The following is a 13,089-nucleotide window of genomic DNA, read 5'->3' on the forward strand; positions in this document are numbered from 1 at the left end:
CATGTACCATCGGAGATGTTGAAAGATGTAATTTTGCCTCCCAAATATAAAAGACCACCGGAGAAACCTAAGAAAGAGAGATAAAAGAATAGTAGTGAAACGTTTTCATCAACTTCAAATTATTGCGAAAAGTGTGGGCGTGAAGGTCATCACAGACGCACCTGCAACTAATTTTCAATGGAGATGTGATATTTTTTTTGAATTGGAATATGAAATGCTTATGAAGTTTAATGTTATGAATTCAATAATTTTAGTTAATCTCGCAAAAGCACGTTTCATGTGATATCAATTAATTGTTTGAAATTGATACATATTAAACATTTGACAAAGTTAGATGATTCATGTTGTGAAAGTTATGTGATTCATATTGATATTGTTTGCATTAATTTTAAGACGTTATCTGGTACATTAGTGATACTTTTTACTAGTTAAAATAAATGTGATGCATATATGTGATACATTTTAAATTCCTTACTAATTTTGAAAAAAAAAATATTATAATTGTGATTCATATAATTGTGAACGTTCTATGATACATGTTAAACGTTTATGAAAGTTATGTGATTCATAGTAATAGTGCCTGAATTTGTTTTGATATATTTGGTATATTAATGATATATTTTTCTAGAATGAGATACATATATGTGATACGTTTTGAACTCTTAAATTAATTATGAAAAAAAAAGTGATTGTGATTCATATTACTAATAACAAATCTGCAATATATGAATCAACTTTATATGTGTTTCACTAACTTGTGTAGTCAATATGCTACACAAATATTTACATTACCTAAAATATATCAAACATGTAATAGACAATATCAAACACAATCATAACATATATATATAGCATAAAAATATGATCCAAAATTATGGGAACGCCTCATTTTGTAATCGAAAATGTCATGACAGTGACTACTAGACAACTTAAAATTTAAAACAATCAATAATAGTCTCGACATCTATCAAAAAACTTAAAACTTAAAAGTAGTTGACTTGAAATATCCAAAAAATCTAATCAGATAACAAACGATTACATCAAATTGTCAAACAATAACTACTAGACTACTACGGCTCGACAACTATCATTCTCGTATCCTCTGATGGAATGAAGGTGCGTTTAGGCCTAGGCGGATCCTGCTTGTCACTAATATATCCATTAGATGTCTTGTTCACCCCATAACCCCACAGCAATGATGTGTATCTGGTACGATGCAATCCTGAATTAAAATCTGAAGAAGGCATTTGAAGTTCATCAATTAAAAATTCAGCATATGCCGCAACAAACAGTCCACAATTCCTGCAACATATTAATAGATTAGTTTAGGAGTTTCAGTGATCAGTTATGTAAAATCCATATATTTAAAAGAAAAAATGATACATACAGCATGCCGCTTGATTGTTGCACAATATCATCAATAAACTGAATATCAAATATATGTTGGTGTGTCTTTTCCTTATATGCTTCTAGTAGTGACTAGTCCGTGTGTTCTTTCTTCTCAAAAAAATTAGATATTTACAATTAAGTTGACAACATTTTAGCAAGCTTTTCAAAATATTGAGAATAGCACAAATTAAACAAGAGTAAATACATAATTACCCCATTGTGTTGTCCAAAATTTTCAAAAAGACACCTAAACTTTAACTTCGACCTATTACCCCACGATTCTTCTTTATTCCGTTATAAATACACTATTTTGGACCTCTGCGTGTATACACGCGCCACAGACGCGTGAAAGGGTTCAAAATTGACTTTTTGACCAATAAAAAGCTTCCACGTGTAAACAATTAATATATAATTTATATTCTTTTTTTAAAAAAAAATATTTATTTATTTTTTTAAATTACTCGGTACCCCCCTCTCCCCCCCCAACCCATCATTTCTTTTTCAATGCCATTAAAGTTTCATTGAAGCTTTTTTTTAAAAAAATATCATTAAAGCGCAACGCAATGCCTTCTTCAACACCATTAAAGTTCCTCCATTAAAGCTCCATTGAAGCTTTTTTAAAAAGTTATCTTTGAAACTCCATTAAAGCTCCATTAAAGCTCATTTAACTATCTTTAAAACTCAATTCAATCATTTAACTATCCTTAAAACTCAATTCAATCATAAAATAATTTTTTAAATTGATTTGAACAAAAAAAATGAACGGAAAGAGAGATTTCGACGGAGTGTGGGGGGTTAAGGGGAGATGCTGACAGGGTGGGGGTGTTAGACGGAGGGTGGGGGTGCTGAATGGGGGTGAAGGTGGAGGGGAGCTGTTAGACGTCTGGGGGAGAGGGGTGGGGTGGGGGAAGAGGGGGCGGGTGGGTGATAAATTAAATAAAAAGAAAAGATTTATTAAAAAAAATATGAAATTAAATATATTTAACACGTGGCAACACCTGATTGGTGAGTGTGTTCACTCTCTTTGTTGTGACTGATATTCAGCAAAAAATGATGTATTTGAAATAAATTAAGTAAGAATCGTGGGGTAATAGGTCGAATTCAAAGCTTAGGTGTCTTTTTGAAAATATCAGCCAATATCAGGGGATGATTATGTATTTACTCATTAAACAACAACAACAACAACAAACCCAGTATATTCCCACAAGCAAGATGGGGTGAGAGAAGCTCGAACTCTCGACCTCAAGATAACTCAAAAGCTATGAGACCTACGCGCTAGCCAACTGCATAAATGTATCTAAAAATATAAACAATGATTAAACAATTTACTCATTAAACATATTTAATCTGATACATATTTACTCATGCAAAAACCCAGTATACATATTTACTCATTAAACAATGATTCATATATTCATATGTAAATGTATTACCCTTTTATAAATGTATCTAAAAATATAATAATTAAATAAAAATATAGAACATATGTATCACCAATAATCTAATCATAAATGTATCACTCTTACACTGTCAACAAAATATATCACCAAAAATCTAACAACAAATGTATCACTCATACAGTGTCAACAAAAATGTGTCACCCGTATAATGATAACAATGTATCATTCATATGAATCACCATTATACTATGAAATAATGTATCAAGAAATTAATATTTTTATGTATGTATCAAGAGATTCTTTAAAAATATATATATCACCTATATGTAGCACTGACAAATTTCATACCTGATTCAGTGGAGATTTAGGGATCTACTCAAATTCCTCCTGATCTTCTATTTGCATGTCAGATTCTTGATTTATTGCGGCAAGATCTTGTCTAAGAATCTTCATTTTTGTAGATTATTATGATGCTTTAATCTATTTTTATGAAAATCTTCCTCTGTGTAATTAAAATTATCCGGAGTAAAATCCATAACTTGATGACTTGCGGGAATACCCTTTTTGTGTTTCGATTTAAAAAAATTTCAAACTAAATGAGGGTAAATCTTCATTAACCATTGAAGATCAAATAAATTAACAAAATGAATATTAAAACATATATGAATATTGAAATTTAAAGAAGTAAATTGATGTTTTTATGCACTGTCGTACCTCTTTACAAATAACTAAAAAATAATGTAATTTAAAGAAGTAAATTGAAGGTTTGAAGAATTTGTAGTAATGAAGAAGAAAATTGACTCAACTGATGGTAATTTAGGAGAGATTTTAAGGAAGAAAACTTTTGAAAAAAAAAATAGGTTGCATGCGTTAACGGTGGAGTATAACACTGATGAAGGTTTATTCTAATACTTCCTCCGTCTCAAATTGAGATGACACATTGATTAAGAAAAATAATTAATAACATGCCTAGTTTACCATAGTACCACTATTAAATGATGTTTACATTTTAATTTGAAGAAAAACTAATTAATACAAAGGGTAAAACATGAAAAAAAAAAAATTGTCTCTTCTTGATTAATAAAAAAAGACAAGTAAAATGGGAAATCAAATTAGGAAACTTGAAACGGATAATTTGGGACGGAGAAAATATATACTAAAAGTAAAAAATTAAATTCAGAATTTTAAATAATATTTTAAAAGGTCAGAAATTTTGAATAATAAGGTCTGTGAGTATTGAAATTTTATTAAATTTAAATTCACATATTTATTTGGACTATATTAAATTTAAGAAAATAGTCCAAATAATATGATTAATATAATTGGGTTAATCATTTAATCTCAAATATATGAGGTTAATTTAATATGAGATGACAATCCATGTTAAATGAAATAAGCCACAAAAAGCATGGCATGTGGCAATATTATGTGGCAATCCAAGTTAAATGAAATGAGCCACTAAAAGCATGACATGTGTCAATATTAGGTGGCAATCCAAGTTAAATGAACTAAGCCACTAAAATCATGCCATGTAAGCAGGTGACATGTTCTAACTAATCAAATTAGAGCTTTTCACCAAAAGAGTGTGATTGGTCAATTTCAAACCAACCAATCAAATCACACAATTGCTTTGCCCCTCCAACTATAAATAGAGGTCCTCGTAACTCACAAAGGGGGGATTTTGGGAGAAACAAGAAGCAAGAAGAGAGCTTGTGGATCAAAACCATAATTTCTCTGAAAGTTATACGTTTCAAACTATCAAGCTCAAGATCAAGAACAAAGGAAATTTTGTTCAAGATCAAGTTACTTATTCATCATTCGTGGCAACCATCAAAGTATTTGCGACGAAACAACGTACAAATTCAAGTCTGGAGACAAAGATTCAAGATCAAACTACTCAAGCCCTTGAATATAAATTAAGTTCAAGTTCAAGTTCATATTACTTTGAAGAATCAAAGGATTAATTTTAGAGATTGTAACACTTACTACATTTGAAATAAAATATTACAACTTCAATTTTCTGTCTCAATTATTGTTTTCTTGACTTAGAAAAATTTATTCTCTACAAATTTTGGCACGCCTAGTGGGACCTTCTCTACCTCTCATCTCTTCATATTAATCATCCTATTTAAGAATACTGAAATGGCATCCAAGAAGTTTTACTCCAAATATGTTGTTGCTAAGGCTACCGACTCTAAATTTTCCACGGAAGTAGATAACATACTTGATGCTACCATGGAAAGTGTGGGGCCCATTACTAGGAACAAAGAAAACTTACTAGGACAACAAACACTTAAAGTGTCGTCTGTATCAGCTCCTACATTTGATCTTCAGTCTTCAAAGGGGGCAAGATTTTTTCCCAATGAGTTGGAAAAAGGGGAGAATATCGCTGAGATCATTGAAAAGACTTTAGCTCGACTTAGTCCATATAAGACTAAGGACCACACCATGCATGAAGATGATCATGTTTTGATCACTAAGTCTGTTCCAGTTACTCCACATGAACTATTTTAATCAGATTTTAGTCTAAGGGAAAATCCATGCTTTAATCTTTCTTCTTCAGTGGCTATCCAAACAATGGTGACTAACACCTCAACTGTGGAAGAAGAACTTGCAAGTTTGACTAAGGCGATTGAAGGCCTAACAAAATATGTGCAAGATCAGGATAATTGAATTGTCAAGTTGACAGATAGAGTTGAAAGTGTTATGAAGGGAGGCTCAAGCCAAGCATCTGGGAAGCGTCCGATGGAACAAAACAAAGAAGATTCAACTGCAAAGCAAAGAGATGTTGCTGATGAACTGCAAGTATCTACTAATGGGTTAATCCCAATTCACCAACTGAAGGACTTTATTATGGGAACCATTAAAGACAAGTACGATGTTTCTTCCAAACCATCTCTCACATATGCCAAGCCATATACTTCAAGAATAGATGGGTTAAAGATGCCTGCAGGTTATTAACCTTTCAAATTTCAACAATTTGGCGGTAAAGGAAACCTAAAGCAACATGTTGCACACTTTGTTTAAACATTCAACAGTGATGAGACTTATAGAGATTATCTTGTAAAACAGTTTGTGCGTTCTTTATAAGAAAATGTATTTGATTGGTATACTGACTTCGAGCCTGGTTCAATTGATAGTTAGGAACAACTCAAACATGAATTTTTCAATCGTTTCTATAGCACGAGACGTATTGTAAGTATGATTGAACTTACCAATATGCACCAACGAGAAGATGAACGCATCATTTGAGTACATCAATTGATGGAGGAACGCAAGTCTTAATTGTAAAGACAGACTTAGTGAGGTTTTTGGGATAGAAATGTGTATTCAAATAATGCATTAGGGACTTCGTTACATCCTATAGGGCATCAAACCTAAGTCATTTGAAGAACTTGCCACGCGCGCTCATGATATGGAGTTCAGTATGTCCTCAAGTGGAAATTAAGGATCATCTGTTTATGAGCCCCAAAAAGGAAAAGACAAACAAGAAGTGAAGAAAGGGGGCAAGTTTGTGCCAAAATCTGAAAGAAAAGAGGCGATGAATGTTAATGCCACACCATTGAGGGTCACCATAAAGCTAAGTAAAAATCAAAGTGTGAAAACTACATCTTTTCAGAATAATGCCAGCAAAAAATTGACTTTAAAGGAGATGCAAGCAAAAGAGTATCCATTCTTGGACTCAGATGTCCCAGTAATTTTTGACGAGCTCTTTTCATATAAACTATTTGAGTTACCTGAAATGAAGCATCCAGATGAAGCTGGAAAGACTAGTGATCCAAATTACTACAAATATCATCGATTGTTGGGTCATACCATAGAAAAGTATTTTATCTTCAAGGAAAAGGTCATGGACTTAGACCGCGAAGGAAATATATTGCTCGAAGATGAGAAGGAAAGTTCAAATCAAGTATCAGTCACTTTTGGTTCACTTGATCCCATATTTCTTTGCAACTTTGTTGAAGTGCATGAATGTGATGATGTCTTAAGTGCGACCCTATAAAACATGATTAAATTTGGCGAATTTGAACCCATCGATGTTAGCAAGCCATTTTCTCTCATTATGATAAATGAAGTAATAGTAAAGAAGGAATCATTACAAGAAAGTCAATCCCTTATTGAGCACACTGATGATGAAGGATGGATCTTGGTGACTCGATGGAGACATTGTAAGATGAGCTCACAAAAAGAGCCGAGCAAACAAGCAAAAAGAGGAAAGATGGTCAAAAGACCCCAAAGGAAATGGCAGAGAAGAAAGTGAGAAAAATAAAGTTGAGAAGAATTATCATTCAAAGCCCCATTACCCAATCACGTTGGAGGAATTATTTTCGAGCTGGTTTCATGAAGAAATACCTTATATTGATATCAAGGTCTCATATTACAATATTGATAAAGAAGAGACAACAACGGGAGACTCGGCATTGCCTCTAGTCCTTCCCGATAAAGAGCCTGTTAAACCTCTTTCTGAGAAAGTAAACACTTGTGATGCAAAGATCACATTCACTAATGATGACCTCTTGTTAGCTGATATATCACAAAATCGTCCCTTGTATATAGCTGGCTACGTGCGTGAGCACAAAGTGAAAAGAATTATGATTGATGATGGTTCTAGATTTAATATTCTCCCAATTCACACTGTAAAGAAGCTTGGAATCTTGATGGATGAATTGTCTAAATATCGCTTATGATTCAGGGATTCAATCAAGGGGGCAACGAGCCATAGGTTCTATTAAACTAGAAATCAACATGGGAGATATGTGTTCGAACGTATTGACATATGTGATTGACGCAAAGACCTCATATAATATCTTATTGGGAAGTCCATGGATACATGATAACAAAGCAGTCACGTCCACTTACCATTAATGTTTTAAGTACTTTGAAAATAGAGTACAAAAGAAGGTAGTTGCTGACGATAAGCCTTTTACTGAAGCAGAAGCCCATTTTGTAGATGCAAAATTTTACTTGAAGAAACACATCCAAAAGGAGGTAAATGTTGGTGATGTGGTTCCTATAAGAAAGGTTGACATTGCAAAGAAGAATGCTGAGTAAATAGGAAAGGAAAAGTTGGACGTTGATAAGAGCCTAACGTTTTCTAATGTGAACAAGATACCCGAGATTAATGTGACATTGTCAAGTAAAAAGGTGACTCTAATTATCCGTTATGTCCCAAAGGAAAAAAAGGTTGAAGTACAATCATCTGAATTACATCAAAATACGTTAGGAGGGTTGACCTTTCCTATTCAGCAAATTGATATAATCAAGTCGTCTTTAAGATCGGTGGAAGGTTTTGTCAAGTCATCTAATCTTGATCATCATAAAGTATTTCTTGAAAAGCGTACGAATGAGGGTTTTGACCCAAACGCCTATAAGTTATTGGCAAAAGTTAGAGACAATCCCGATGAATTCTCTAAGCTAGGAAAGCTCCCACCTAAAGCACAAAGAGGGCCAAACCATGGTCTAAATCCTACTCAGAGGATGATGATAGAGAAAGGGTATGTTGTCAAATAATAGCGTGAAGATTTCGATTACAACAACCATCACCGATCCGTATATCCATAAATAGGGCATGTGTGAACTACATTACCCCTAAGGAAGATTATGTACCATCTAACAAAAGGGTTTCTGTGTTTGATCGGTTCACCGACCCAAGTACAAGAACTTCGATATTTGATAGGTTGGGGCCAATAAAGAAGAAATACAAATGCTAAGGAAATAATAGAAGGATGGAAGAACATGTTTATGCTAAAGAGCCTAATTTTCACAAAAATTTCTCCAATTAGATTCCTTCTAGAATGAGACGAGAAACAAAAGTCTTGGTTTTATGTGGAAATGTCCTCAAAGAAAGAACTCACACTATAGTTTATACTAAGGAGCGTGAAGAAGATGTAGAAAGTATATGATCATCATATCATATCATAATGTGTGACAAGAAGGGTACTCTCTCTCATGTGAAGATCGAAAATGAGTTTGTTGATAGCAACACATGTCATCACATAGCTTTCAATGATGGTGATCCTCAAGAATTTGAAAACGCTAAAGATGCACCACCTGAACTTGAGGAAGGGGTAAAGAACACTGTCGATGAATTAAAGGAAGTCAATCTTGGGACTCATGAAGATTGAAGGCCTATGTATGTAAGCACCTTACTGGATGAACATGAAGAAAATAAGTATGTTGAGTTGCTTATGTAGTATAAAGATGTATTTGCTTGGAGCTACAAAGAAATGCTAGGATTGGATCCTAAAATTGTAGTTCATCACCTTGTTGTGAAGAGAGGTTCCCGCCCTGTTAAGCAGGCTCAACGTCGGTTTAGACCTAAATTAGTCCCTTTGATTGAAACTAAAGTTAACAAGCTCATCGAAGCAGGTTTCGTTCGAGAAGTCAAGTATCCCACGTGGATTTCAAGCATAGTACCTGTAAGAACGAAGAATGGTCAAATTCGAGTTTGTGTTGACTTTAGGGATATTAATAATGCATGTCCTAAAGATGAATTTCCTCTCCTGATACCTGAACTTATGATTGATGCCACAACTAGATATGAGCCAATGTCTTTCATGGATGGTTCATTGGGGTATAATCAAATTCGTATGGCACCAAGATATGAAAAACTCATGACATTCTGCACTCCTAAAGGAATATATTGCTACAAGGAGATGCCTTTTGGTTTAAAGAATGCTGGTGCTACTTACTAATGAGCTATGCAGAATATTTTTAATAATATGCTTCATAAGAATATTAAGTGATACGTTGAGGACTTAGTGGTGAAATCAAGAAAAATAAATGACCACTTACATGATCTGAGAATGGTATTCGAACAACTTTGAAGATACCAACTCAAAATGAACCCACTGAAGTGTGTTTTTGGAGTTGCTTCTGGAAAGTTCCTTGGCTTTATTGTTCGCCATCGCAGGATTGAAATTGATCAAGATAAGGTAGATGCTATTTTGAAGATGCCTGAGCCTAAAGATATTAACGAGCGGAAAAGTTTGCAAGAAAAGTTGGCGTATCTTAGAAGGTTCATTTCAAACCTAGCTGGGAGGTGTCAACCATTCAGTCGTCTTATGAAGAAAGATGTCCCATTTGAATGGGACCTGGCCTGCACCAATACTTTTGAGAGTATAAAGTCTTATCTAATGAAGCCTCCAGTACTCGTAGCTCCCATACTTAGAAAGGCATTGATATTGTATATTGCGGCACAAAAAAGATCAGTAGGATCACTTCTAGCATAAGAAAACCATGAAGGGAAAGAAAATACCCTTTATTACTTGAGTAGGATGATGACACCAAATGAGATAAAGTATTTGCCTATAGAGAAGTTGTGCTTGGCGCTTGTATTCTTAATTCAGAAAATGAAGCATTACTTTCAAGCTCATGTTGTACGGCTCATCTCAAAAGTGAATCCTATCAAGTTTGTCATGTCCAAGCCTGTCTTAAGTGATAGACTAGCAAGGTGGTACCTACAATTCCAACAATTTAAAATTGTATATATCTCTCAAAAGGCAGTGAAAGGATAAGTATTGGCAGATTTCTTGGCCTACCATCTGATTCCACATGATTGGAATTTATCTGATGGACTACCAATGAAGATATTATGTTTGTAGAAATCCAATCTCCTTGGAAGATGTACTTTGATAGCACTGAACATCGTGAGGGAGTTGGTACTGGAGTAGTGTTTATCACTCCCAATGGGTAAGTTTACCATATTCCTTCACTTTAACACGATGTTGGTCTAATAATGCCACTGAATATCAAGAACTCATACTTGCAATCGAAATGGTTGTCGATATAAAACAATTACAATTTCAAATCTTTGGAGATTCCAAGTTAGTGATCAATCAAGTTTTGGGTAATTATGGGGTCAAGATGCCTGAGTTGCTTCCTTATTGCAATTACGCTCAGAAGTTGATAAGTTGGCTTGAAGAGGTCACCATTCAACATGTCCCTAGGATGAAAAACAAAAGGGTTGATGCATTGGCAACTTTAGCTTCTGCATTGGTATCTCCTGATCAAATGCAGGTCATCATTTTCTAAAGATGGGTAGTACCACCAAATGAAAATATAGAGGAAATTGGACAAGTTATCACTGCTTCTGAGGTCGAGATTGAAGAATGGCGGCAACCAATAATTGATTACTTGTGTTATGGAATTTTACCAGAAAGCCCTCGAAAGAGAACAAAAATATGACGACGAGCCCCTCGCTTTCTTTACTATAAGGGTACACTCTATAAGCGATCATTTGATGGAATACTCTTATAATGCTTGGGCACAGATGAGTCTGTTCAAGCTATGCAAGAAGCTCATTCTAGAGTGTGTGGGCGCATCAGTCCGGCCCTAAGCTTCATTTTTATATAAAAAGGATGGGTTACTATTGGCAGACTATGGTGAAAGATTGCTTAGATTACGCTCCAAGGTGTAAAGCCTGTCAATTTCATGCAAATTTCATACATCAACCCCCAGAGGTATTACACCCGACTGTTGCTTCATGGCCTTTTGAGGCATGGGGTTTGGATATTGTCGGACCATTACCGAAGTCTTCTGGTAGACATTTGTACATCTTAGCTGCAACTGATTATTTTTTAAAATGGGATGAAGCCGTTTCTCTGAAAAAAGTAAAGAAAGAGAATGTGGCAAACTTCATTCGAGTTAGTATTATCTATCGCTTTGGCATTCCTAGATATATACTGACGGATAATGGTAAGCCATTTGATAATAAGTTGATGACCAAGATATGTGATCTTTTTGGCTTCAAGCAATGCAAATCCTCTATGTATTATGCTGCTGCTAATGGCCTTGCTGAAGCATTCAACAAGACACTCTGTAAGGATGACATGTGTCAATATTATGTGGCAATCCAAGTTAAATGAAATGAGCCACTAAAAGCATGACATGTGTCAATATTAGGTGGCAATCCAAGTTAAATGAAATAAGCCACTAAAATCATGTCATGTAAGCAGGTGACATGTTCTAACCAATCAATTTAGAGCTTTTCACCAAAAGAATGTGATTGGTCAATTTCAAACCAACCAATCAAATCACACAATTGTTTTGCCCCTCTAACTATAAATAGAGGTCCTCATAACTAGGGGTGGCAAACAGACGGATTGGATTGGATTGGATTTGGATGGTTAAATATAGATCGAGCAAGAATGGTTTGGATTGCAATCCGCCCATATAAATATGGGTAAATATGGATTGGGTAAAAATGGTTTCAATCCACTTTAACTCCCAAGTCAAAAACTTAAAACTTCTATATCATATCAACTTGACTTTTTTTTATTTCTTTTTTTTTAGTTTTTTCTTTTTAGTTTTTTTGTCTCTCTTTTATATGTAGCCTCTAATTTTTTTTTTTGTCATTTCTTTTTTTTTTCTTTTTTCTTTTTTCCCCTTTACCTTTTTTTTTTTTTTTTTTTTTCTTTTTTTCCTTTTCCTTTTTAGTCTCCTTTTTTTCTTTCTTTTATTTTTTGGTTTTTACTTCTTTCTCATTTTTTTCTTTTTTGGTTGTATTTTATATTTTATATTTTTTTCTAAGAACATGGTTAAGTCGAGTACAAATTATGCATGATGAATAAAATATCATAACCACTCAGTATATTTATTTTCACAATCATCTTTTTTCTTTTTCCTTTTCTCCTTTTTCATTATGTTTTCTTTTTGATTTTTTTTATATTTTTTTTCTTCAATTCTTTCTTTACGCTTTTTTCTCTCTTATATCTCTAACTTCTACCTCTCTTTCTACTTTTTTGTTTTTTTTTCTATTTTTGGTTTCCTTCTTTTTTTATGATAACGAAAATACCATAAGCACATATTGATTTATATTCGCCCAGTATTTATAATTCGAGGGCTATGTGGATCCTCAGCCATATATATTTTAGTCTCAAGAAAATACAATTAATTCATATACTTTTTTTTTATTTTTCATCCGGTGTTCGGTGTTCGGTGCCTGCATTGGAGCCCCGACTAATTCGTATCGAGCGTTGCAGGGCCCATTAAGGTGGCAACGCTCCCAACAGAGTTTTCTCCATAACCAGGGTCATACCCTCAACCTCTGGTTAAGGGTGGAGAAGCTTCATCTACTGCACCACAACCCATGTTGATTTTAATTCATATACTTATTTGTATATAAATACAAATGATAAATTGCACATATTGACAACTAAACTATTCAAATACAAATGATAAGTTGCACACATTGACAACTAAACTATTCAAATACAAATAATAAATTTATTTGAAATATATAGTATGATACAAATAAATTTAAAGTAAAAAAATCTAAAATGCAATGACAAAAAAAAAA

The sequence above is a fragment of the Capsicum annuum genome, chromosome 1, assembly GCF_002878395.1.
Source record: "Capsicum annuum cultivar UCD-10X-F1 chromosome 1, UCD10Xv1.1, whole genome shotgun sequence".
NCBI classification, from domain to species: domain Eukaryota; kingdom Viridiplantae; phylum Streptophyta; class Magnoliopsida; order Solanales; family Solanaceae; genus Capsicum; species Capsicum annuum.